The 27,919-nt window shown below is 50.5% G+C and overlaps 1 pseudogene; it reads left to right on the top strand.

Annotated features, from left to right (window-relative positions):
- Positions 1–41: 41 nt before the first annotated feature.
- LOC136491999 (uncharacterized) lies at positions 42–27,864 on the top strand (annotated as a pseudogene).
- The last annotated feature ends 55 nt before the right edge of the window (positions 27,865–27,919 follow it).

The raw sequence follows: 27,919 nt of genomic DNA, 5'->3' as shown, positions 1-27,919 counted from the left end.
CCTTTACCAAAATCAAACGTGGGTGCTTTCTTCACGTCAATATGGCAGAGGCTACAGCAGCCACACACTGCTGCCAAGATGCTCCAGCAACTGACGATAGAAGAGTGAGTGATGTTTGTCTTGGAATTCACAACACCTTACATGAGGAGTCCATCCAGCTAGAAAATCCAAGCACTGTTGGAAAGAAGAAGAAAAAGAAAAGGTGTCGATTGTCCCCTTCAAATTCTGCTTCTACTCAAGAGACAACAGAACCATCAGCTACGGCAGTAGATTTATTAAAACCCACAGGTGAAGTTCTGCCTCATAACAGCCTAGGGATGCAGATCGATAATATACATGCAATGGATAATCTTTCCCAAGAAAAGGAGCACAAAAAATCTAGGACTAGTTCTGCTGGCACATCAAGTAGGCATCTACTGGAAACAGACCCTACTTCAGTACTTCTCTTAGGGAACCTTTAAACACTTCAAATCATCAAGTCCATGACACTTTACATCAGGAGTCCATCCAGCTAGAAAACCCAAGTTCTGCTGGAAAGAAGAAGGAAAAGAAAAAGAAAAAGAAAAAGCGTAAATTGGCCTCTTCAAAATCTGCTTCTGCTCAAATAACGACAGAACCATCGTCTGGAACAGCCCCAGGGGATTTACGAAAATACACAGGTGAAGTTCTGCCTCATAACTATGGATGAAAACGGTACGGATATTTATTCGACCGTTCGTTCGACTGAACAAATATGAACACTTATCTGGATAGTTACTCGGATATCCGTAATTTTTTTTGGATACGGATAATAAAACGGATATCTTAGGCGGATATCAAATACGAATGTAATATCATCGATATACGGCGGATATCGGATAATCCGGTTAAGTATCGGATATATCCGGATATTATTCAAACGGATATTATCCGGATATTATTCAAACTTTCTCAAATGAAAAAATGGCCTATATAAGGATTGTAGATCTTAATGAGCTGAACAAACTTGGTATTCAAAACTTTTCAATTTGAGACAATCTAGGGTTCCGAAAACTAGTTTGTAGGCGTTGAAATTTAAAAATCATAAATTTGAACCGTCCAAACTATCTCAAATGGAAAGTTGACCAAAACAACAATTGTAGATCTTGAGGAGTTGAACAAACTTTGTATTCAAAACTTTTCAATTTGAAGTCATTTAGAGTTCATAATACTAGAGTCAAAGTGTTGTTTTTTCATTTGACCAAATTTGACTTGGTCAAACTTGCTCAAATGAGACACTAAATGACCTCAGATGAAAAAACTCTGAATACCAAGTTTGATCATCTCAGCAAGATCTACAATTGTTACATAGCTCATTTTCCCATTTGAGAAAGTTTTATCAAACACTAGTCACAAATTCTTGAATCTCATATAGACTTTCTAAAACTATGTCACACACTTGTGGAATTTGAACTACATTTTATTCAAACTTTCTCAAATGAAAAAATGGCCTATATAAGGATTGTAGATCTTGAAGAGCTGAACAAACTTGGTATTCAAAAATTTTCAATTTGAGACAATTTAGGGTTCCGAAAACTAGTTTATAGGCGTCAAAATTTAAAAATCATAAATTTGAACCATCCAAACTATCTCAAATGGAAAGTTGACCAAAACAACAATTGTAGATCTTGATGAGTTGAACAAACTTGGTATTGAAAACTTTTCAATTTGAAGTCATTTAGAGTTCATAATACTAGAGTCAAAGTGTTGTATTTTCATTTGACCAAATTTGACTTGGTCAAACTTGCTCAAATGAGACACTAAATGACCTCAGATGAAAAAACTCTGAATACCAAGTTTGATCATCTCAGCAAGATCTACAATTGTTACATAACTTATTTTCCAATTTGAGAAAGTTTTATCAAACACTAGTCACAAATTCTTGAATCTCATATAGACTTTCTAAAACTATGTCACACACTTGTGAAATTTGAACTACATTTTGTCCAAACTTTCTCAAATGAAAAAATGACATATATAAGGATTGTAGATCTTGATGAGCTGAACAAACTTGGTATTCAAAACTTTTCAATTTGAGACAATCTAGGGTTCCGAAAACTAGTTTGTAGGCGTCAAAATTTAAAAATCACAAATTTTAACCGTCCAAACTATCTCAAATGGAAAGTTGACCAAAACAACAATTGTAGATCTTGATGAGTTGAACAAACTTGCTATACAAAACTTTTCAATTTGAAGTCATTTAGAGTTCATAATACTAGAGTTAAAGTATTGTATTTTCATTTGACCAAATTTGACTTGGTCAAACTTGCTCAAATGAGACACTAAATGACATCAGATGAAAAAACTCTGAATACCAAGTTTAATCATCTCAGCAAGATCTACAATTGTTACATAGCTCATTTTCCCATTTGAGAAATTTTTATCAAACACTAGTCACAAATTCTTGAATCTCATATAGACTTTCTAAAACTATGTCACACACTTGTGAAATTTGAACTACATTTTGTTCAAACTTTCTCAAATGAAAAAATGGCCTATATAAGGATTGTAGATCTTGATTAGATGAACAAACTTGGTATTAAAAACTTTTCAATTTGAAACAATCTAGGGTTCCAAAAACTAGTTTGTAGGCGTCGAAATTTAAAAATCATAAATTTGAACCATCCAAACTATCTCAAATGGAAAGTTGACCAAAACAACAATTGTAGATATTGATGATTTTTACAAACTTGGTATTCAAAACTTTTCAATTTGAAGTCATTTAGAGTTCACAATACTAGAGTCAAAGTGTTGTTTTTTCATTTGACCAAATTTGACTTGGTCAAACTTGCTCAAATGAGACACTAAATGACCTCAGATGAAAAAACTCTGAATACGAAGTTTGATCATCTCAGCAAGATCTACAATTGTTACATAGCTCATTTTCCTATTTGAGAAAGTTTTATCAAACACTAGTCACAAATTCTTGAATCTCATATAGACTTTCTAAAACTGTCACACACTTGTGAAATTTGAACTACATTTTGTTCAAACTTTCTCAAATTAAAAAATGGCCTATATAAGGATTGTATATCTTGATGAGCTGAACAAACTTGGTATTCAAAACTTTTCAATTGGAGACAATCTAGGGTTCCGAAAACTAGTTTGTAGGCGTTGAAATTTAAAAATCACAAATTTGAACCGTCCAAACTATCTCAAATGGAAAGTTGACCAAAACAACAATTGTAGATCTTGATGATTTTAAAAAACTTGGTATTCAAAACTTGGCGCTACGAACGGATATCATCGTTCCGAACTCGATCCTTTCTTGTATGACCGCAAATCCAACGCAACATACGCATTTCCGCGACACTTATCTGTTGAACATGTCGCCTTTTCGTAGGCCAACATTCTGCACCATACAACATAGCAGGTTTAATCGTCGTACTATAAAACTTGTATTTTAGCTTCTGTGGTACCCTTTTGTCACATAGGACACCAGATACTTGGCGCCACTTCATCCACCCTGCTTTGATTTTATGGCTAACATCTTCATCAATATCCCCGTCTCTCTGTAACATTGATCCTAAATATCGAAATGTATCCTTACTAGGCACTACTTACCTTCCAAACTAATATCTTCCTCCTCCCGAGTAGTAGTGCCGAAGTCACATCTCATATACTCAGTTTTAGTTCTACTGAGTCTAAAACCTTTGGACTCCAAAGTCTCCCGTCATAACTCCAGTTTCTGATTCACTTCTCATATAACATAAAACAATATAAAAATTGTGTCAATCTTTACATCAGCTTGTATTACCAATGATGTTGCAACTAGTTTATAGTTATTATGAGAGATATGTATAGTCTAACACATGTATATCATGTTACTTGCACTCTAGGTAGTTATGAAGCTGATTCATATCAACAATATAATGATGGAATTTTTGGTGATCATAATAAACTAAGCAAATTTGGAAAAGGCAACAATGACATCTTTGGGTGCCCACAAGCCATATGATAAGGAATGCAACCCATGTGTTTGGGTTACAAGGACACTATATATCCAATTGATAACATATATCCAGGGTCCTAAGTTGAACCGCACAAATAAAGGCAAGGATGAGAAATAATTCATTTCACCAGTCCTCACTACATATTAGACTGACAAAATGCATGAGCAGTACTTAAAAGTTATTAGGGACTAATGGAAAATTTGTGTATACATTTTTTTTCCTCTGGCCAAAACTCTCAGCATGCTCTATAGTTGCCTTGAATGTCATATATAGAACTATAAATCTACCTTATTTATCTTCTTAATGACAAATTTCGAGAGTATTTTCATTGTTAAATGTAGGTGGTACTGATTTCCTTTTATTTTTCTTATCATCCAGGTGACGAAGCATATAACGTTGAATTGATTGGCAAAGATGAAACTATAGTCAAAGCATCTGGTTTGCCTCTTTCATCATCAGAACTTAATGATAGGAACCAGGGGGGCAAAAGTGTTCAGTTTGTGAGCAATGCTCAAACATCGAGTGATCTAATCTCTGAACAAGAGAAGTTTGATCATGCTCTCAAGGGATGTAGGGATCCTCCAATTGAAGATGCCGTTTATTCTACATGTGAAAATGTAGCTATTGAAGGAAAAACTACGAAAGGAAGCTGCGCCCCTTTGGATGGAGGGGACAAGCATGAAGAAATAAAACAACACAATGAGGGATGTCATAATGAAGGTGTACCTGAAACAAGCAGCATGGAGAAAGATGGCAAAAGTACATGTCTCTGACAAGAGGCAAACAGATCAAAATACTTCTCAAGAGAAGAAGCGCAAGAAATCAAAGGTTGGTTCTGTTGACACGCCGTCCGTGGATGCCACTGTTGAAAAAGATCATGGGCATAGTGAAAATGCTGCAAAACAAGATACAGTTTCTACTAAAAGGGAGATTGTCCATGAACCTTCTATGCAACAGATGTCAAACATTGTGTATCAAGGGGATGCAAATGTAATAGAAAATCCAAGTGTTGATGGAAAGAAAAAGAAAAAAGAAGATGCCACTCAGAATCCTCAAAGGGTATGAATCCTAGTCAAGATCTGACAAAGTCTTCTGGATTTGTAACAAACGAAAGCTCGATACAATGCATAGATGCTGCTCCAATAGATGCAAAGCAAACAACCCCGGGCATTATAGAAGGAGAAACAGTTACTGAGCACAAGAAGCTTAGTGAAACTCTAGATGTAGCGGCAACAAATGTTATTGATGAGGTATTGGCAGATCTAAGATCTAAAGACAGCTTAAGTAAGGATCTGGATGAAGATCTTTTACCAGGACAAACTCACCTAGGCAGCAATCAGAATGGACTAGAAGTTCCTGAATCCAATGCTGTTAAAGTTGGTAGCGTTACTGCAGCATTACCTCTGAAATATCCTGCAGCGGTTCACTCTGCTTCTCCTGTTAGCTCACCTGGACAAAAGAAGTAAGGGGAAAAAATCGAAAGTGCTACCAACCATGATTGACTCTTCTCATCGATCAAGTGGTGTACCCGAAGAAGATGCTAATAGAGAATTAAAAGAGCCTGATTCTTTGAGGTTTGCTGATTGTCGGTGCAGAAAATGATCAACTAGTAAATATTTATAGTTTTGCTGTACGTTGTGATCGGAGGTGGCCTAGCACTCAATGACACATGATCTATACTGGTTCGGGCAACGTGCTCTACGTCCAGTCGGGGTTGGTCGGCGACTTTATTCCTGAGCCCAGGTGCTCGAAGTTTGCAGTGGGGTTACAAACGAGAGGAAGAGAAATAGGGTGTACAAGAGGTTCGGTTGGCTCCGACCGGAAGGGTTGCGGTCGGAACTTGATGGTTCTGCGGTTGTGGGATGTTGATCTAGTGAGTCTGAACTTGAAGAAGTCCGTCTCCTTGTAGGAGGGAGCGCATCCCCTTTTATAGATGAAGGGGGTGGCTTTACAGGTGAAAGGAAGAGAGTACGGATGTTTCTAAGCCTGGTTGCCCACGCTGATGAAGACTGGATAACGGTATGCGCCCCCAACACTGTTGATGTCGTTGTAGAATGTCCGATGCGCACGGGAGGTCGAGCTATCTTCTTCAGGAAGGATGGACGCCGGTACCTGCAAATACTTCTTGATGCCTAGCGACATGTGAGGAGTCACGCTATGTTCACCCGGTATGGCAAATTCTGAAGCCCATACTGCGATCAATGTCCAGAGACACACGGGGGGCTTACCGTATGGGAGTTTTTAGCGGCCCCTACAATACTCTGTGTCAGGGTGGCTGCAGAGCACTGTTTCGTGCAGGGTATGGTCCCTGGTACAGCGGTTTTGACTTGTGAGCCATGCCTCGCCTTTCTCCGCACGTCTTCTGGTTCCTTCCGAACGGGGTGCCCCCGGTCGGATGACTCCAGTCGGCACTCAGTGTGCCGGTCGGAGAAGAGCGGTGAGCAGGGTTCCTACGAGTCCGGTCGCAGGGTCAGAGTCACGGGGTCGGAGTAGGAAGCAGCGTTTTGGGTCATGCCTTCCGATTGGAGAGACCGCTCGAAGGCGGCTGGTGCCTGAAGCGAGTGCTCCGATCGGAGAGGTGGGCCAAAGAAGTTGACGAGCGGGCGCTTGTTCTTTTGGGTAGACCTTGCGGTCGGCGACCAGACTGCCTTTCCGGCCCGTTGTGTTTTAGGCTCTTGGGCCGGCCCATGAACTACATGTTGTTTTTCCTGGGCCGAGCCCGGGCGTGGAAGCCGGTCCCTGAGGGACCCCGGGTTTATGAACCCGACAGGAGCCCCTGAGCCCCCGTGCGATTTGAGCCAAATCGTCCGGGGGGTTTTTTGTCTTGCCGGCGGGTGCGCGCGAGCGCACCCGCGGGTGTAGCCCCCGAGCCCCCGGTCGGTTTGGGCGGAACCGGTTGGGGGGTTTTCTGCGTTGTCAACGGGAGAGGTTTTTGTGTTCGGTGGGTGCGCGCGAGCGCACCTGCGGGTGTAGCCCTTGAGCCCTCTTGCGGTTCGTGCAGAACCGCCTGGGGTGTGTTTGGAGCGTGTGTGCGTGTTTTTTAGTCTTGGACGGATTTTCGTTAATCCACGGCGTTGATGTGCAGCCGAGGCATTTTTAGGCACGAAGATTGGTTAGTTCCGGAGATGGATGAGACGGAGCCTGTGGGTCCTGATGTTGGTGCGGCCTGGGCAGCTGAGACAGTTAGTTCAGTTAGTTTTTATGCGAGTTCGGAGTTGTGATCCCTGGCCAGGGTTTTTTGGAGTGCAGTCGGTAGTGAAGCCGTTATGCGAGTTTGGAGTCGTGATCCTAGGCCGCAGCCGGATGTCGTAGATCCTGTCAATGCGAGTTTGGGGTCGTGGTCCCAGGGTTTTTTGTCGGAAGTGAAGTTGTTACGCGAGTTCGGAGTCGCGGTCCCAAGCCGTAGCCAGATGTCATAGATTCTGTCGATGCGAGTTCGGAGTCGCGGTCCCAAGCCGTAGCAGGATGTCATAGATCATGTCAATGCGAGTTCAGGGTCGTGGTCCTAGGGTTTTTTGTCGGAAGTGAAGTTGTTACACGAGTTCGAAGTCGCGGTCCCAAGCCGTAGCCGGATGTCATAGATCCTGTCGATGTGAGTTTAGAGTCACGGTCCCAAGCCGTAGCCGGATGTCATAGATCATGTCGACGTGAGTTCGGAGTCGCGGTCCCAAGGTTTTTGGCATTTGAGCCCCCGATCCTTGTCGGGCCTTCGTGGGGGTCGATGTGAGTTGTTTTGCGCTACCCCATCCGGTTCCTCACAACCGGAGGGGCTGAGTTTCGTCGCCTGTCCCGATCGCTCGGGCTCAAAGACTAGCTCGGTGAGCTCGCTAACGGGTGTGATCGAGTGGAATCCGGGTCCGTCGTTCGTCACGGGGTCGGCATAGCCCTCTTGTGACATTCCACTACTCCTTTACCTGCAACCCGACAGATGCCTAGGTCGTTCCGAAGACTGACTCAGGTGGCCTAACGGCCTCCCCTTCGATGGAGATTCTGTGGGCCTAGCGAGAGGTTCAGGATCGAACGAGAAGGTTGAGATGACCTAGTTTGCCAGACCGGGCGAAGGCCGCACGGTGCTCATCTACGGTTTTCTCCCCTGGCTCTGTTGTATGCTCATGTCGAATGAGGCAACCGCCGCTTCGTGGTGCAACATGGAGCGTTCTGGTGCATTTTGCTGCACGTGCGATGCTTAGTTCCCGAGCCCCGCGTGGTTCATGCCCTAACCGTCCGGGGGGTTCAGGCGTATGAGATGAATGCGCGTATGGATGTATGAATGATTTGTAATGAAATAGAGGGGTTTTGATAGTACTTACCTTGACGATTGGAGTGATGGGGTTCGGAGGGCTTTAGATGGAAATGTCCGACCGGGACCTTGATCCCCTGTTCTCCTACTGAACACCTATGGGTGCGACGCCCTTGAGGTATCCGTCTGTGCTTGCCGAAGCCGAGGGAGCGGAATCAAGCGGGTCCTTGGCGGTCGCAGTGGTATTTGCAGTAGTAGAAAATGTAAAAGTTAAGTTTGGGTGAGTCCCCATGTGAATAATTTTTTGTATTTAATGAATACATCAGTACTGTCCTTGTGACAGAACCACAATATGCCTTTCCTACTTATATCCTATCATAACCTTTGTTCTTACCCTTTCTCTCTCTCACCTGCCCATTTGTCCCGTAGGGTGCGACCTTGGGAGTCCGGGGCGTGGCCCGCAGGGCTCGACTGCTCGTGTCCATACAGAAAAGGCGGGATGCGTTCGGTTCGTAGTAAGAACAGAGTTACGTAGGGTAAACAAGGACATGGAATGTGTTTCCATTTGGGGACAAAGTTGTTTTTGTTATGTGATGACAAAAGAAAAAAGAGGTAATATACAATATTGTACCCTTATGGCGCCCCCGAGCGACCCAGGCCAAAAGTGTTTTGGGCAGGAGTGCTCTTTCGGGAGCATGTTTAGGGGAAAAACGACGTAGCTATTCAATGTTCCAAGTGTTGGTGAGAGCATTGCCGTTGTTGTCCTGGAGTCGGTAGGTGCCTGGTCGGATTACTTCGATCACCGTATAGGGCCCTTCCCATGGTGGAGAGAGCTTATGCTTTCCCTTCGTTGATTAGGTCCTTCGGAGCACGAGATCGCCGGCTTCGAGTATCCTTCCCCTAATCTTCCTTTCGTGGTACCTGCAGAGGGTTTGTTGGTAGCGAGCGGAGCGGATGACGGTCGTTTCGCGGGCCTCTTCGAGTAGGTCGACCGTGTCCTATTGAGCCTCCGCGGCTCGGTCGGGGTCGAAAGCCTTCACTCTTGGTGCGTCGTGGTCGAGGTCGGAGGGCAATACTGCCTCAGCCCCGTAGGCCAGGAAGAAGGGTGTGAATCTCGTGGATCGGTTTGGGGTCATTCTTAGGCTCTAGAGGATCGCTGGAACCTCTACTACCCAATGCCTAGCGTACTTATTGAGTCGGTTGAAGATGCACGACTTGAGCCCTTGGAGGACCATGCCATTGGCACGTTCGACCTGACCGTTGGTTCGTTGATGTCTGACCAAAGCCCAGTCGATCCTGATACCGTATCCGTTGCTGAAGTCTAGGAACTTTTTTCCGGTGAAGTTGGTTCCGTGGTCAGTGATGATACAGTTAGGAACACCGAACCGGTAGATGATGTCGAGAAAGAATTTGACTGCCTCCTCCGACCGGACGTTGGTGATGGGTTTGGCCTCTATCCACTTGGTGAATTTGTCGATTGCTACGAGTAGGTGAGTGAAACCGCCTGAGGCCTTTTTGAGAGGTCCCACCATGTCGAGGCCCCAGACCACGAATAGCCAGGTGACGGGGATGGTTTAGAGCTCTTGTGCCGGCAAATGGGTTTGCCGAGCATAGAACTGGCATCCTTCACACCTGCGGACAACCTCCTCCGCATCTCGTAGCGTGGTTGGCCAGTAAAAACCTTGGCGGAAGGTTTTTCCGAACAGCAACCTTGGGGCCGCGTGATGCCCACAAATGCCGGCATGGACCTCAAGGAGGAGCTGCCTCCCTTGGTCGGTGGGGATACACTTCATGAGTACCCCTAATGGGCTCCGTTTGTAGAGCTCGTCACCGAGCACGACGAAGGTCTTTGCACGCCGAGCGATCCATCGGGCTTCAACCCTTTCCGGTGGGAGAGCCTCCTCGAGGAGGTAGGCGAGTAGCGGTACTTGCCAATTAGTTTGATCGAGTGCCAGTACGGCGACGTTCGTGGGTGACGTAGGGGTACTAGGGTCGAAGTCCCTGGGCGCTGGTTGGGCATCGGGGCATGTTTGGGTCAGACCTTCCGAGATGCGGACGGACGGCTCGTGGACGTCGTTGATGAAGACCCCACTTGGGGATGGAACCCGCCTAGCGGCCAGTTTTGCAAGGAAATCGGCGGCATTGTTGTCCCTTCAAGGGACGTGATGCAGTTCGATCCCCTGGAATTTGTCCTCGAGCTTGCGCACCTCTTGGCAGTATGCTGTCATGAGGGGGCTTTTGTAGGAGGACTCCTTCATGACCTGATCAACGATTAGTTTCGAGTCACCACGGACGTAGAGTCGCGTAGCACCGAGCTCGATGTCGATGCGTAGTCCATTGATAAGGGCCTCGTATTCCGTGGTGTTGTTTGAAGCCGAAAAGTGAAGGCAGATGGCGTAGCAGAGCCTACTCCCATCTGGGGAGATCAAAACCACTCCAGCCCCTGAGCCGGGCACCATTATGGACCCGTCGAAGTACATTGTCCAGTATTTGTGGGAGACGTCCGGGGCCGGTAGCTGTACCTCCTTCCATTCGGCGACAAAGTCCGTGAGAGCTTGAGACTTAATTGCGGTGCGGGAGGTATATCTGATGTCATGGCCCATGAGTTCAAGGGCCCACTTAGAGATTCGTCCCACGACGTCGCGGTTGCGGATGATGTCTCCGAGTGGGTATGAAGTGACGATTGTGACTTCATGGTCAGTGAAGTAGTGTAGGAGCTTCCTAGTGGCCATTAGCACGGCGTATAGGAGCTTCTGCACCTAGGGGTACCAGACCTTGGGGTCGGTAAGTACTTCTCCGATGAAGTATACAGGTCGCTGTACCTTGAGCTGGTGTCTGGGTTCGTCCCTTTCGACGACCAGGGTGGCACTCACCACGTGGTTACTTGCCACGATGTAAAGGAGGAGGGGTTCTCCCTGTTCAGGAGCGACGAGGATCGGGGTTGACGTCAGGGATGTTTTGAGGCTTTCGAGAGCCTGCTGGGCTTCCTCAGTCCAGACAAAGGCGTCCGTCTTTTTGAGGAGCTTATAAAGTGGCATCCCCCGTTCGCCGAGCCAGAAGATGAAGCGACTAAGGGCCGCCAGGCAGCCGGTGAGCCTTTGTACGCCTTTTACGTTGCGTATGGGGCCCATGTTGGAGATGGCTATGATCTTTTCGGGGTTGGCCTCGATGCCGCGTTCGGATACGATGTATCCAAGCAGCTTTCCCCTTGGAACCCCGAAAACACATTTTTTGGGATTTAGCTTGATGTTGAACCTTTGGAGGTTTGAGAACGTTGCGGCCAAGTTTGCGATCAAGTCGCAAGCTTGAGCCATTTTGACCACTATGTCATCAACATAGACGACGATTGTTGGTTTAGGTCGTTCGGCCTGATTAGTCTGATCGAGCAGGTTGATTTGGTCGGCGAAGCATTGCTGCATGCACCTTTGGTAGGTGGCGCCAGCGTTCTTCAAGCTGAAAGGCATGGTTACATAACAGTACGAACCATACGGGGTGATGAACGAGGTTGCGAGTTGATCGGACTCTTTAATCGCCATCTGGTGATAGTCTAAGTAGGCATCTAGAAAGGAGAGGATCTCACAACCCAAAGTGAAGTCGATTATCTGGTCTATGCGGGGCAAAGGAAAGTGATCCTTTGGACATGCCTTGTTGAGTCCAGTATAATCAACGCACATTCTCCATTTCTCGGTCTTTTTCCTAACAAGGACAGGATTGGCGAGCCAGTCGGAGTGAAAACCTCCCTGATGAATCCGGCTACCAGGAGCTTGATGATCTCTTCTCCTATGGCCCTATGCCTCTCGTCGTTGAAACGACGCAGGCGTTGCTTGGCGGGCTTTGAGCCCGGGATAAGGCGTAGTGCGTGCTCGGCGACCTCCCGTGGTATCCCTGGCATGTCAGAAGGCTGCCATGCGAAGACATCACGATTATCGCGCAGGAAGCCGACGAGCTCGCATTCCTATTAGGCCAGGAGCTGGGTCCCGATTCGCACCGTTTTGGCTGGGTCAGTGGGGTCGACACCCACTGCCTTGGTTTCCTTGAGCAGGCGGAAGGCCGTCGAGGAGGTTGGTTTGTTGTAGTCTAGGGCTGCTGGGGTTGACGACTCCCCGAGCTGCGGGAGCTCAGATGAGTTGACGACCGCGGTGGCGAGCTCGTAGTGCTCGCGGTCGCACTCAAAGGCGTGCGAGAAGGCGCTACTCATGGTGATGACGCCGTTTGGTCCCGGCATCTTCAGCTTGAGATAAGTGTAGTTGGGGATTGCCATGAATTTTGCGTAGCATGGCCACCCCAAGATGGCGTGGTAGGACCCTAGAAAGTCCACCACTTCGAAGGTGAGGACCTCTGAGCGGAAGTTGGCCCGGCTGCCGAACGTGACGGGCAGATTGATCTGTCCGAGCGGGTATGCCTACGCTCCCGGTATTACCCCGTGGAAGGGGGAGCCTGTCAGGCGGAGCTCCGATCGGGGGATGTGCATGGCATCGAGGGTGTCAACATACAGGATGTTGAGGCCGCTACCTCCATCCATCCGCACCTTGGTGAGGCGCTTCTTGTGGACGATGGGGTCGACGACGAGCGGGTAGCGTCCCGGTCTTGCGACGTAGGAGGGATGGTCCCTCTGATCAAAAGTGATCAGGGATTCTGACCAGCTGAGGAACGAGGGGATGGCCATCTCAGTAGCGCATGCCTCCCTATAGCGTACCTTATGCTGGTGTTTAGTCTAGATGGCGTCGGACCCGCCGAAGATCATGATGCATTCTTTGGGTTCGGGGAAGCCGTCTCCATCCTTGCCTACCATGCCACCCCTCTTGGCTGCCGCCTCCTTGCCATCTCCCTCCTTTGGCCCGTCGGCTTGTCGGAGGAAACGCTTGAGAAGCTCGCACTTCTTATAGAGGTGTTTGACGGGGTAGGCATGGTTGGGGCACGAGCCATCCATGAGCTTGTTGAAGTGGTCAGGCAGTCCCTGCTGGGGCTGCCTGGCCACGGCGACCAGCGCGGGGCTGTTCGACCGGCGTCGATCTTTTTTGTTTTTCTTGCCCCTCTGCGTAGAGGGGCCTTCGTTCGGGTCCGTGTGCTTGGCTTTGAGCTTGTCCCAGCCTCCGCCGAAGACCGCTTCGACTGCCTCCTCGCCAGAGGCGTGGTTGGTGGCGACGTCGAGTAGGTCGCGGGTGGTACGGGGTTTCAAGCAGCCAAGCTTGTGGATTAGGGACTCGCAGTTTGTCCCGGAGAGGAACACGCTGATGATGTCTGCATCAACGACACCGGGGAGGGAGTTGCATTGTTGGGAGAACCTACGGATGTAATCCCACAGGGACTCGTTGGGCTCTTGGTGACAGCTCTTGAGGTCCCAGGACTTTCCCGGGCAGACGTATGTCCCCTAAAAATTCTCGACAAAGACCCTCTTGAGGTCCGTCCAGTTGCGGATGCTGTCGTGCGGAAGGAATTTGAGCCATGCCCGAACATGTTTCCCCACGCAAATGGGAAGGCATTGGATGATGAAATAGTCATCATTCACTCCTCCGGCCTGACAGGCGAGCCGGAAGTCTTCGAGCCAAATACCTGGGTTGGTCTCCCTAGTGTATTTGGTGGGCGGCCGGAAACGCTGTGGGAACGGTGCTCTCCAGATACGCTGGCTAAAGGCCCGTGGCCCCGAGCCCTCAAGGCTGGGGCTCCGGTCGTCTAGCCAGCGACCGTGCATGGGGCGTGTTTCACCACTTCCCTCGATGGTTTGGCCGGGGTCCATGTCACCTGCTATCGCACGGTGGATGTCACCATCGCGACGAGCCTAACACCGGTTGTTGATGATGCTACGGGCGTCCTGATGCGGATCGGGCCGCTCGTGTACCGGCAGTTGGCGCGGAGCAGGCATCAGGTTGGACCATGGCGCGATCGCCGTACCCCGAGCCAGGCCTGACGGCTATGGCGGCGAGCGAACGGAGCGATCCGTTTGGTGCGCCCTCGTCCTCTCGGTGGGGAGAGAGGGCGTGGGTCAGAGTCGCGACGCGGAGCTTTCTGCCTGTTGGACGACGGCGGCTTCTACTAGAACCCGAAGGTTCCGGTAGACCGCCCGCTCCTGGGGGTCGACGGGCTCGGGAACGCCACGCAGAAGCATTGCCGCAGCGGCGATGTTCTGGCCAGCCTGAGCGAATTGAGGGAGATCGTCCCCCTCGTTCATGATGTTGTGTTGGACCTGACGGGCGCGACCCCGGGCGTCAGCCGCCGGGCCATTGAAAGCTCTAGTTTGGTTTTGGTTAATTGACGAAACCCTAAGTGCTAACCTAGTTTATCAAGTGATCATGAGATAGGTAGCACTACCCCAAGTAATGAAGCAATGGTGAAGATCATGACAATAGTGATGGTATGGTGATGGTCAAATGCTTAAACTTGGAAAAGAAGAAAGAGAAAAACAAAAGGCTCAAGGCAAAGGTATAAAATGTAGGAGCCATTTTGTTTTAGTGATCAAGACACTTAGTGAGTGTGATCACATTTAGGATAGATAGCCATACTATTAAGAGGAGTGGAACTCGTATCGGAATGCGGTTATCAAAGTGCCACTAGATGCTCTAACTCATTACATATGCATTTAGGATCTAGTGGAGTGCTAACACCCTTGAAAATGTTTATGAAAATATGCTAACACTTGTGCACAAGGTGATACACTTGGTGGTGTTGGCACATCTACAAAGGAGGTGGTGTTTGCAGGGTTGAGATGGGTTTGGGTTCGGCGCTTTCGGGAAAATGAAATGCATATTTTCTATTGCGCCGGATGTAAATTCTTGTGGTTGGCACATTGGATCAATGGTGAAGAAGCTAGAAGTGAAAACGAGTTGATCGCGAAGACGCTGGCGTCGGTAAACTGACTGGACGCTGGGTCTGAAAGCACCGGACACTGGTTTCTGCGTCCGGTCAAACTGACGGGTCTACATAGTGCTGAGGGTATTGCACCGGACGCTGGTCTGTGTCCGGTCAAGGTGGACCGGACGCGTCCGGTCGAAAAAATATGCCTTGGGGAGCTTACTGGAAACGACCGGACGCTGGGGCTTCAGCGTCCAGTCAGTTTTGCCAGAGCGTCCGGTCAGCTTCGTAGCCGTTGAAATATGACGAATAGCGTTTGAAGCTGGTGACGCGTGGCGTCCATCAGGCGACCGGACGCTGAGGGCCAGCGTCCGGTCAGTATGACCGGAGCGTCCGGTCAGAGCGCGTTTTGCCCAGTGAAGGGGTATAACGGCTCTATTTGATGGGGGCTCTATTTATAGCCCCATGGCCGGCTCAAGGGAGCTCTCTTGCATATTTTCATTGACATAGCAACCTTGTGAGCTTAGCCAAAGTCCTCCCACTCATCTCCATCATTGATTCATCATCTTTGTGAGATTGGGAGAGAATCCAAGTGCATTGCTTGAGTGATTGCATCTAGATGCACTTGGTATTCGTGTTGCGCTGCGGATTTCGCTTGTTTCTCTTGGTGGTTGCCACCACCTAGACGGTTGGAGCAGCGGTGGAGGATCGGCACGAGTTGGTGATTGTTCGTGGCCGTCTCCGGTGATTGTGAGGGGAGTTGTACCTTCCCCAGCGGAGCGCCGAAAGGTAACTCTAGTAAATTGCTCGTGTCATTGAGTTACCTCACTTGTGGGTCGGTTCTTGCGGTGTCCTATCGTGTGGACGAGGTTTGTGAAACACCTCTTAGCCGCCGAACCATCAAGTGTTGGTCGACACAACGGGGACGTAGCGTGTTGGCAAGCACGTGAACCTCGGGAGAAAATCGATTGTCTCTTGTCATTTGCATTCTCCCGGTGATTGGTTTGATCTTCATCTTGTAATTGGTTCATCCCCTATACGGCGGTATAATCACCCTACTTACTTGATTACATTCTTGCAAACTAGTTGATACAAGCTCTTTAGAGTAATTAGAATTGAGAGCTTGCCTTATTGTTTACATTCATCTAGTTGAGCTCTTGAGAATAGCAAGTTTGTGTGCCTAAGTAATCATTGCAACTAGAATTGTTGGATAGGTGGCTTGCAACCCTTGTAGAGCTAGAGCAAGTTTGCATTACGCTATTTGTCATACTAATTAAATTGCTCTAGTTGATTTGTAGATTTTTAAATAGGCTATTCACCCCCCTCTAGCCATACTAGGACCTTTCAGCCATGCGCATGGGGTGCAACGGGCTGTACTGACGGCGCCGGTGCTAGCGGTGGTTGGTTCTGCCATCGTTGTCATAATTCCTCAGCGTGTGCTTGAGCAGACACGAGGGCCCCTGCACGCGGTTCTGGAGGGGTGTGAGTTTGCGCAGATTCCGCAACCATCGACGGTCGTCCCGTAGAGTCTGCCATAGCGCACTCTCAGGACGGACAGTGGCAGGGCGCCACGTCATCGATGCTGGAATGGTCGCTCTCGCCATCGCCATCCGGGAGTTCGTGGGAAGTGGCAGGAATGCATCCTGCCATTCCCACGAACTCGGACGCGAGGGGGGATGGCGCCAGCATCCTTCGGAGCCCCCGAGCGTATGCATCCGCGGAGGACGCGAGGCCATAGGGGAACCGATCGTACGGCGTTTGTGGCGTGGGTGGTACATTCCCTCCGGGTGATTGGTGAGAGATAGTAAATAAAGAGCAAATAGTAGTACGCATATTACTTACAGTGGGGTTTGAGCAGAGAGTTTGCTTGGAATGAAGCGTAGATGCCGCGCCGTCGAAGTCGCGCGTCCCGGAGTCGATGGAGGAGGTCCCTCCGACGGGTGCCGGGTCGTGAGTCTCCTCGCGGAGGTGGAGTATGCCAAGCCGATCGACGACGAAGTCCAGGCTCCCAAAGCGGAAGGCCCGGAATGGCTCGAAGACAGGTGGAACCCGCATCCCGGCGAGAGAGAGTGCGGGGAACTCCAGCGAACCAAACCGAATCGTATCGTTCGAGCCCGCCACGGCGGGGGTGGCAGAAAAATGGGCCATCCGATGACCAAAAAGTGTTGAACGTACAACGTCTTCCCCACGGACGACGCCAACTGTCGGTGCAGAAAATGACCAACTAGTAAATATTTGTAGTTTTGTTGTACGTTGTGATAGGAGGTGGCCTAGCACTCAATGACACAGGATCTATACTGGTTCGGGCAACGTGCCCTATGTCCAATCAAGGTCGATCGGCGACTTTATTCCTGAGCCCAGGTGCTCGAAGTTTGCAGTGGGGTTACAAACGAGAGGAAGAGAGATGGGGTGTACAAGAGGTTCGGTTGGCTCCGATCGAAAGGGTTGCGGTCGGAACTTGGTGGTTCTGCAGTTGTGGGATGTTGATCTAGTGAGTCTGAACTTGAAGAAGTCCGTCTCCTTGTAGGAGGGAGCGCATCCCCTTTTATAGATGAAGGGGATGGCTTTACAGGTGAAAGGGAGAGAGTACGGATGTTTCTAAGCCTTGTTGCCCACGCTGATGAAGACTGGATAACAGTAGGCGCCCCCAACACTGTTGATGTTGCTGTAGAATGTCCGATGCGCACAGGAGGTCGAGCTATCTTCTTCAGGAAGGATGGATGCCGGTACCTGCAAATACTTCTTGATGCCTAGCGGCATGTGAGGAGTCACGCTATGTTCACCCGGTATGGCAAATCCTAGAGCCCATACTACGATCGATGTCCAGAGACATGCGGGGGGCTTACCGTATGGGAGTTTTTAGCGGCCCCTACAATACTCTGTGTCAGGGTGGCTGCAGAGCACTGTTTTGTGCAGGGTATGGTCCCTGGTACAGTGGCTTTGACTTGTGAGCCATGCCTCGCCTTTCTCCGCACGTCTTCTGGTTCCTTCCGAACGGGGTGCCCCCGGTCAGATGACTCCAGTCGGCACTCAGTGCGCCGGTCGGAGAAGAGCGGTGAGCAGGGTTCCTACGAGCCCGGTCGCGGGGTCGGAGTCACGGGGTCAGAGTAGGAAGCAGCGTTTTGGGTCATGCCTTCCGATTGGAGAGACCGCTCGGAGGCGGCTGGTGCCTGAAGCGAGTGCTCCGGTCGGAGAGGTGGGCCGAAGAAGTTAACGAGCGGGCGCTTGTTCTTTTGGGTAGACCTTACGGTCGGCGACCGAACTGCCTTTCCGGCCCGTTGTGTTTTAGGCTATTGGGCCGGCCCATGAACTACATGTTGTTTTTCCTGGGCCGAGCCCGGGCGTGGAAGCCGGTCCCCGAGGGACCCCGGGTTTATGAACCTGATAGGAGCCCCCGAGCCCCCGGGCGATTTGAGCCAAATCGTCCGGGGGATTTTTTGTCTTGCCGGCGGGAGCGCACCGGTTGTAGCCCCCGAGCCCTCGGTCGGTTCGGGCGGAACCGGTTGGGGGGTTTTCTGCGTTGTCAGCGGGAGAGGTTTTTGTGTTCGGTGGGTGCGCGCGAGCGCACCCGCGGGTGTAGCCCCTGAGCCCCCGGGCGGTTCGTGCAGAACCACCTGGGGGGTGTTTGGAGCGTGTGTGCGTGTTTTTAGTCTCAGACGGATTTTCGTTAATACACGACGTCGATGTGCAGCCGAGGCGTTTTTAGGCGCGAAGATTGGTTAGTTCCGGAGATGGATGAGCGGTGAGCAGGGTTCCTACGAGCCCGGTCACGGGGTCGGAGTCGCGGGGCCGGAGTAGGAAACATCGTTTTGGATCATGCCTTCCGATTGGAGAGACCGCTCGGAGGCGGCTGGTGCCTGAAGCGGGTGCTCCGGTCGGAGAGGTGGGCCGAAGAAGTTGACGAGGGGGCGTTTGTTCTTTTGGGTAGACCTTGCGGTCGGCGACCGGACTGCCTTTCCGGCCCGTTGTGTTTTAGGCTCTTGGGCCGGCCCATGAACTACATGTTGTTTTTCCTGGGTCGAGCCCGGACGTGGAAGCCGGTTCCCAAGGGACCCCGGATTTATGAACCTGACACTGATAAAACAAGTGATCATGATGATACAGTAACTGGAAATGTGGTTGCGCAAGCTGATGACAAACGCAAAGCCACTAAGCGTCAAAGAAAGAAGGGTTCCGTAAAGCAGGTACTTGATACATTGGACTTGAAGGAAGCTAATGATACGGAAGAAAATTTGGTTCAGGGAGGTTCTGTAGTTGACACTCCTCCAAGCACTGTTGGGAAAGTAGAGCAGAAAGACAGGTCTTCTGAGACTCTGACTCCTAAAATACGAGAAACTAATGGGCTGTTTAGTTCCTAAAAATTTTCATCCAAAGTGTCACATCGAATCTTGCGGCATATGCATGGAGTATTAAATGTAGACGGAAAAAAAACTAATTGCACAGTTAGGTGAGAAATCGTGAGACGAAACTTTCGAACCTAATTAGTCCATAATTAGATACTAATTATCGAATACAAACGAAAGTGCTACGGTAGCCAAACCCAAAAAAACATTAGGGACTAAACGCGCCCTAATTGTTCTACTCATGGGCTGGATAGTCACGCAGCTAAGGACAGCCAGGATGAGTATGTAACTGACATGATTGGGACCCATGATAATGAAAATGCTGCAGGAACTCCAACCTTGCATGTAGTTCAGAAAGATGCCATGGCTCTCAAATCTGCCAACCCTAATTCGCAAAAGAAAAAGAAAACATCTTCGAACTCTGAAGTTCAAAGTCAGTGTGCCCTGGAACACGGTTTCAGTGCAGATTTGGTGAACTCCAGGACTGAAAAGGGCCACACCGCGTTTCATCCTGCTAATGATGGAATCAATTTCCTTGATCATTTTAGCTGCAGTAATCTGAATGATGATGAAGGGCAGGCCTGGTGCAAGCGGTAGTCTTACCGCCTGTGACCGGAAGGTCCCGGGTTCGAGTCGCGGTCTCCTCGCATTGCACAGGCGAGGGTAAAGCTTGCCACGGACATCCTTTCCCAGACCCCGCACAGAACGGGAGCTCTCTGCACTGGGTACGCCCCTTTAATCTGAATGATGATCCATCAATTGCTGCAGAAAGTAAGCAAAACAATGAAGATGAATCTTCAAGGGAAGTGAAGAATAAAAAGAAGAAGAAACGAAAGCAACGTTTGGTAGCATTGAACCAAATGACGTTCTAGAATCTCTTCCCTCAGAGAAAGCTAGCTTAATTGGTCATTTTGATACCAGCAAAGCTATTGTGCCATTTGTTGCAACAGAAAACATGAACAGAGAAAATGAGAATGTGAATAACGGCAGGGAGAAGAAGAGAAAGGGCAAAGCTAATATGGAAATACCTACTGCTGAAGGGGACAATCCTAATTGTGATAATCAAGGCATTGATATTGGTACCCAAGAATCACTTATTTCTATTGTACAAAAACAAAGGACGGGTCAGGACAATGGAAAAGAGAGCGACAGCAAAGTTACTCAGAATGCCAGTATAATGCTACATGAACCAGAAGATGCCACTTGGAATCATAGTCCTGAGAAGAATCTCCACCAGAGTGTTGATGATCAGAGCAAGTTGCTCACTGAAAAGGATCATGCACATATAAGTAAAGAAGTGAGGAAATTCACTTCTCAGACAAAGCCCCATGCTAAGATTAGAAAGCCTGATGGGTCTACTATCAAGGGAAAGGTGGCTCCAAATCCTAAGCCTGTAAGCAACCTTGTGAAGGATTTTTCCATGAGCCCACAAGCGTCAAGTAACAGCATAGAGGGCAAGCCACAAAGTGCTAACCGACATAGAGTTGCAGTCCGGAAAGTCTCAAGTAAAAGGTATGAAGAGACCAGTGGAAACTCCAAAAAAGCGAGTAGGAAAGTAGGCTCTGGTGCAATATTCAATGACTCTATCAGCGAAGGTTCTGGTGATGAATTGGACACCAAGACTGTCATGGAAGGATCACCTGATAGTTCATCTACATCTGCTGACTCAGGTGGGAACCTTAATGAGATAATATCACATGGAATAGGATCGCATTTGCATGTGGTCATGCATTAATTCATTCCTTGGGCTTTGTAACATCACTTCCCTTTGGTTGTTTATCTATCTATGCTTCTTGGGGGTGGATACCTTCCTGCAGTCAAAATTGGTGAAAAAATGCTGCCTCCTTTAGAATGCGGATCAGCCCACATCTAGTAGGGATAGTCATATTCACATGTTCATTGGAAGTTCCTGCACTGATAAGTTTCTTTTTCTTTTCCTCTATCAATGCCATGCTTGAAAAAGCTAGATTTACCATTCTGGAATGTTGCATTAATATCTCTGGTGCTGACGTACTCTAATTGGTAAAAGGTTCCATCAGTTCTAGTTAACTTATGTTATGGTCGGTAAGACCTATCATCGTAGGCAGCGTGGCTAATCCTAGCACGCGGTCAGGTCATGGCTGGGAGTCCTAATTTTAGGCGCACATGCATGCGCTGTGTCTACAGAGTCGGTTTGGAGGAAGAGTTAGAGTCTAAGTTAAGTTAGATTGATTGGTTAAGAGTTGTTTTAGGAGTCTAGGACTTGGGGAGTCGGTTAGCTATGTTATTGGCAGGTCTTGTAACGCCTATAAAGGCTAACCATATGGAATAATGGAAGTTGAGCCTGGGATTGAGATATTCTTATCTCCCTCGGGCGCCTGGCGCTCCTGTTCCTCGTCCCTCTGTTGCCGCGACTAAGATCACGGCTCCAGCACGCCGCAAACCCCCACGCCTGCTCGCCCCCGTCTCTCCTCCCTACTTCCTCCGCAGCAAGGCCAGGCGTCGTAACAACCTGGTATCAGAGATCATGTCGACGTCCGGGGCCGTTTCGCCGCCAATTCCACCCACCTCGAGCCCCCCCACGCCTGGGGTTCCAGCCACATCAGGCGCCCTTGTCCCTGCTACATCGGGGGCCCTGATTTCCCCCACCTCGCAGCCTTCACCGCCGCCGCAGATGTACGCGATCCCTGCGGAATCTCTGACGGAATTCACCAATGCCATCCAAGACATTCAGAACCAGATGGCCCTGCTGAACTTTCAGATGACCAACATGGCGCAGCGCCTGACGGCCATTGATGGGCGGGACCTGCCCACTGCAGCGCACCTACCACAGTTGTCGCAGCCCGGCTTCGCTGCGCTGCCGGCCTCATCTGCGCCCGTACTCCCGGATGCAAGCGCTGCGTCGTCCAGTGTGCTTCCGACGTCCACTGCAGCGCCATCAGCTACAATGGCGACCACCGCTGCACCAAGGGCTCCACCGACGTCGGCCAGCCAGTTCGGCGTGCCGATCACGCAGATTTGCTTCCCGCCGTCACCCTCGCCGATCCCCTCCTTAGAGTCCGTCATGGGGGGCATGCCAATGGCGTCGGCTCCGGCGGTGTCGGCACCTGCGCGGATGTCTGTTCCTCTGCCGATGGAAGGGGCACAGGAGGGTCACGTGGTTCCCAAGTACCACAAGCTCGTGTTCCCGACATACGACGGCAAGGAGGATCCGCTCGGCTGGCTGAACAAATGCGAGCAGTTCTTCAATGGCCATCAGACACGCCATCAAGACCGGGTCTGGCTCGCATCGTACCACCTCACCGGCGTCGCCCAGCAGTGGTACCTAGTGCTCGAGTCTGATGCTGGGCGCCCAATCTAGGATGACTTCCGCACACTCTGTCAATAGCGGTTCGGTCTGCCCCTCAGCACCAATCATCTCTCCGACCTGGCGCGCCTTCCCTTCACCTCCACAGTTGATGCTTATATGGAGGCATTCCAAGCACGGGCGGCGCATGTAGGCAGGCTATCGCCGGGCCAAAAGGCCAAACTGTTCACCGGAGGGCTGCTCGAGCACATCCGCGTCGATGTGGAACTCCACGATCTGCAGGATCTCCAGCGAGTGATGCACCTGGCACATGCGTACGAGCGCCGAAACGCGCCGATGCAGCTCGCGCTGCCACCTCCGCCACGCCGCTGCGCCACTAGAGTGGCCCCTACGACTCCTGTAGCCACAGGGACGATCTCTGCAGCCTCATCCTCTTCATTGGCAACGTCGCAGCGCCCCTTCAAGAGGCTCACGCCGGAGGAGATGGCGGAACGTCGCAGGCAAGGGCTCTGCTACAATTGCGACGAGCCTTATGTGTGGGGCCACAAGTGCGCCCGGCTTTTCTACCTCGAGGTTGTCGATTACATCGTGGAGGAGCCGGACGATGACGCTGAGGACAACAAGGCAACGCCACCTGCTGCAGATCCGCCCCCTTTTGACCCTAATGCCCCTATGATTTCCCTATCTGCCATCACAGGTATCCGCGACTCGGGCACTATGCAGTTGCGCGTCCGGATCGGTGTGCATGAGTTCACGGCGCTGTTGGACTCCGGGTCTACGCACAACTTCATCAGGGTGAGTGCTGCGCACCGTGCGGGCCTGCGCCTCTTTGATAGCTGGGGCGCTCACGTCGTAGTGGCCAACGGCGAACGCATGGCGTGCCAAGGCCTGGGCCGCAACGTCCTTCTTCAGATCGGTAGGGAATCTTTCCGCCTCGACATGTTCTCCATCCCCGTGCAGGGCTGCGACGTCGTCCTGGGGATCGCTTGGCTGTGTACCCTGGGACCTATCTTGTGCGACTTCGCGACGCGTACCATGGCCTTCAACCTCCGTGGCTGTCGCGTTGTCTGGGTGGGAGTGGAGGCGTTGGGCTCGCTGCCAGCACCAACAACCGACCCTCTGCTGTCCAGCACCCTCTTCACCAACACAGGATCTGAGCAGGACCTCTTGGAGCGCCTCCTGGACACATACAACGACGTTTTCGCCACTCCAGCAGGTCTGCCCCCGGCTTGTGACTGCGATCACCGCATTCATCTCAAGCCATCAGCCGAGCCGGTGGCTGTTCGTCCCTACAGATACCCTCAAATTCAAAAGGACGAGCTTGAGGCGCAGTGTGAGGACATGCTACAGCACGGCCTGATCCAGCCCAGCACATCTCCGTTCTCAGCACCTGTTTTGCTGGTCAAGAAACAGGACAACACCTAGAGGTTTTGCGTCGACTACCGGGCACTCAATGCCGTCACCGTCAAGGACAAGTTCCCTATACCGGTGGTCGAGGAGCTGCTTGACAAGCTCCATGGTGCCCGCTATTTCACAAAGCTGGACCTTCGCTCCGGATATCATCAAGTGCGTGTCCACCCCGATGATGTGCACAAGACAGCGTTCCGAACGCACCATGGCCACTTTGAGTTTTTGGTCATGCCTTTTGGCTTGTCCAGTGCTCCTTCTACGTTCCAGGCACTAATGAACTCTGTCCTCAAGTTCTTCCTGCGCCGCTGCGTCCTTGTCTTTTTCAACGACATACTGATCTACAGTGGCTCTTGGACAGCACATATGCAGCACCTCCGCGCCGTCCTCGATGTTTTGCGCGCGCATCACCTACATCTCAAGCACGCCAAGTGCGCGTTCGCTGCAAGGGCGGTCCACTACCTAGGACATGTGATTTCAGAAGCTGGCGTCTCCATGGATGTCTCCAAGGTGGAAGCTATGCAGTCTTGGCCTCAGCCGTGTTCCGCCCATGGCTTGCGTGGCTTCCTGGGTTTGGCTGGCTATTATCGCCGCTTTATCCAGGACTTTGGCGCCATCACAGCGCTCCTCACGCAGCTCCTGCGGAAGAATGCGTTCCAGTGGACGGAGGAGGCAGCAGCAGCGTTCGACGCCCTGAACAGGGCCCTGTCCAGTGCGCCTGTTCTTCATCTACCAGATTTCAGCAAGGAGTTCGTGGTAGACTGTGACGCGTCCGGCTCCGGCTTTGGCGCGGTGTTACATCAAGGAGCAGGTCCGCTGGCGTTCTACAGCCGGCCGTTCGCAGCCCGGCATCTCAAAGTGGCGGCGTACGAGCGCGAGCTAATTGGGCTCGCCCACGCCATGCGTCATTGGTGCCCCTACCTCTGGGGTCGTGCTTTTGTCGTGCGCACGGATCACTATGCGCTGAAATACATGCTGGATCAGCGCCTATCGACAATTCCACAAACTCAGTGGGTCTCCAAGCTTCTTGGCTTTGATTTCAGGGTGGAGTTTCAGCCTAGCCGCGCCAACACAGTCGCAGACGCCCTCTCACGGCGTGATGGAGATGTTCCCCTACTGGAGGCCTTGACCAGCGCTGATGCATCGCTGGCAGCATTGTCTGTGCCGGCGTTTGACCTCTACAACGAGCTGCGCCATGAGTTCGACAACGACGCAGATCAGCGCGCCTTCCGCGATGCTGTCACCAATGGCGACCACGGTGCAGCGTGGACGGTGCACGAGGGGCTGATCCTTTGGGATGGCTGGGTGTACGTGCCCGAGTCGTCCGCGGTGCTTCCTGGTCTCCTGCAGTTGGCTCACACGGTTGGCCATGAGGGCATCCAGAAGACCCTACAGCGCCTCCGCACGGACTTCGCCGTGGAACATGACCGGCGTGTTGTGCGGGATTATATCCGTACATGTGCTATGTGCCAACGCAACAAGACTGAAGCTCTGCACCCCGCCGGTCTACTTCAGCCTCTGCCGGTGCCATCGCGGGTGTGGGCTGATATTTCGCTGGACTTCATTGAGGCCCTACCCAAGGTTCATGGTAAGAGCGTGCTGCTTATGGTGGTTGACAGGTTCTCCAAGTATGCCCACTTCATTCCATTGGGGCATCCTTACACGGCCGCCTTCGTCGCCCGTGCATTCTTCACCGACATCGTCCGCTTGCACGGCTTTCTAGAGTCGATCGTGAGTGATCGAGACCCTGTCTTCACAGGCCACTTTTGGCGTGACCTGTTCCGGCTGGCTGGGGTCAAGTTGCGCATGAGCTCCGCCTTTCATCCCCAAACTGACGGCCAGTCGGAGGCGGTCAACAAGGTCATCACCATGTACCTTCGTTGTACTACCGGCGATCGTCCTCGCGACTGGGTGGACTGGTTGCCATGGGCGGAGTTCTGCTACAACTCCTCATTCCACTCCGCCCTCCGCACGACGCCGTTCCAGGTGGTGTATGGGCGGCCACCCCCGTCCTTGCTGCCATACGACCGGGGGACAGCTGCTACTGAAGATCTTGATGCTATGCTGGCCCGCCGTGATGAGTACCTCGCTGAGGTCCGGGACAGGCTACTCCAAGCGCAACAGTACGCTCGCAAGCATTATGATGCCCATCACCGTTTCCTGGAGTTTGCAGTAGGAGACTGGGTTCTCTTGCGCTTGCTCAACCGTTCTACGCAGTCGTTGGAGCCGGCTGCGCGAAGGAAGCTTGGGCCCAAGTATGCTGGCCCCTTTCAGGTGGTGGAGCGCATTGGTTAGGTGGCGTATCGCCTGCAGCTGCCTGACAATGCTCGCATCCATGATGTGTTCCACGTCGGCGTCCTCAAGCCCTTCATCGGCACACCTCCAACTTCGACGCCGCCACTGCCTCCGCTTCAGCATGGGCGCCCCCTACTTCTGCCTGAACGCGTTCTGCGCTCCCGGCTGCAGCGCGGCTCCTGGCACATCTTGGTGCAGTGGGCTGGTCTGCCACCGTCTGAAGCAACTTGGGAGTCAGTGGACAGCTTCCGTATGGCTCACCCTTCGTTCCAGCTCGAGGACGAGTTGTTTCCAGAGGAAGGGAGTGATGTTATGGTCGGTAAGACCTATCATTGTAGGCAGCGTGGCTAATCCTAGCACGCGGTCAGGTCATGGCTGGGAGTCCTAATTTTAGGCGCACATGCATGCGCTGTGTCTACAGAGTCGGTTTGGAGGAAGAGTTAGAGTCTAAGTTAAGTTAGATTGATTGGTTAAGAGTTGTTTTAGGAGTCCAGGACTTGGGGAGTCGGTTAGCTATGTTATTGACAGGTCTTGTAACGCCTATAAAGGCTAACCATATGGAATAATGGAAGTTGAGCCTGGGATTGAGATATTCTTATCTCCCTCGGGCGCCTGGCGCTCCTGTTCCTCGTCCCTCTGTTGCCGCGACTAAGATCACGGCTCCAGCACGCCGCAAACCCCCACGCCTGCTCGCCCCCGTCTTTCCTCCCTACTTCCTCCGCAGCAAGGCCAGGCGTCGTAACAACTTAGGACATGAATGTTGGTAGAAATCTACTCTGTTCAGAGCATGTTTTACAGATTCATTATTCATCTAAACTGCTTATGGATTATTTTAGATGTGTCATCAGATATCCTGGTCCACATGTGTCTAATCAATTTGTTTTTGGCAGGTATTTCATCTTCAGCCTATGATGAAAGCGAGGTTCCTGATGATGATGGCACTGTATCACTGTAAGTTCTCTGACCAGCAAACGGAGAAAATAGTTATTAGAGAAATAACTATTTTCTTGTATGAGCTTGCGACAATGTGGACAAGCAAGTATAAATGTCTAATGGTAGGCATTATAGTAACCTAAACCTAATACATACTGTGTCTTGGGGAAAAGGTGTTCTCATACTGACCTAATACACACTGGGTAGATGATAACGGTGTTTCACCAAATACATTGTAGTGCTGTAGAGTAGCTGCCTGTAGAATAACCTTAGCTGGTTGAAACAACCATACAGTGACTTGTTTGATAAAATCTTCGTCTACTTCTTACCTCTGTTGTCCAGGTTCAGAATCCCTTATTTTGGAACTGAGTTAGTAACAGTCATGATTGTTTCCTCCTCGTCAGCTGAAGCTTACTGACACCTGAGTCGCTTTCCTCCCACTTGTTCAGATCTCAGAAGAGTCTCAAAGGTGGCCTGGATATTGGCTCCATCCTCCGTGGTTCCCGTAGCTATCCGAGGGCAAGAAAGAAGCAGGCGGAGCTGTTAGATGATGACACCATTGTGCCTGAGAACTTTTTTTTTAATTTTAACATTTTTTGAAAACTAATTTTAAATCTAACACGGTCGTTTTTTTAACTAACACTTTTGGCCGTGC

Source organism: Miscanthus floridulus, chromosome 11 (genome assembly GCF_019320115.1).
Source record: "Miscanthus floridulus cultivar M001 chromosome 11, ASM1932011v1, whole genome shotgun sequence".
NCBI lineage: Eukaryota > Viridiplantae > Streptophyta > Magnoliopsida > Poales > Poaceae > Miscanthus > Miscanthus floridulus.
Note: the sequence above shows the minus strand (reverse complement) of the source record. Positions and strands in the feature narration are given on the sequence as shown.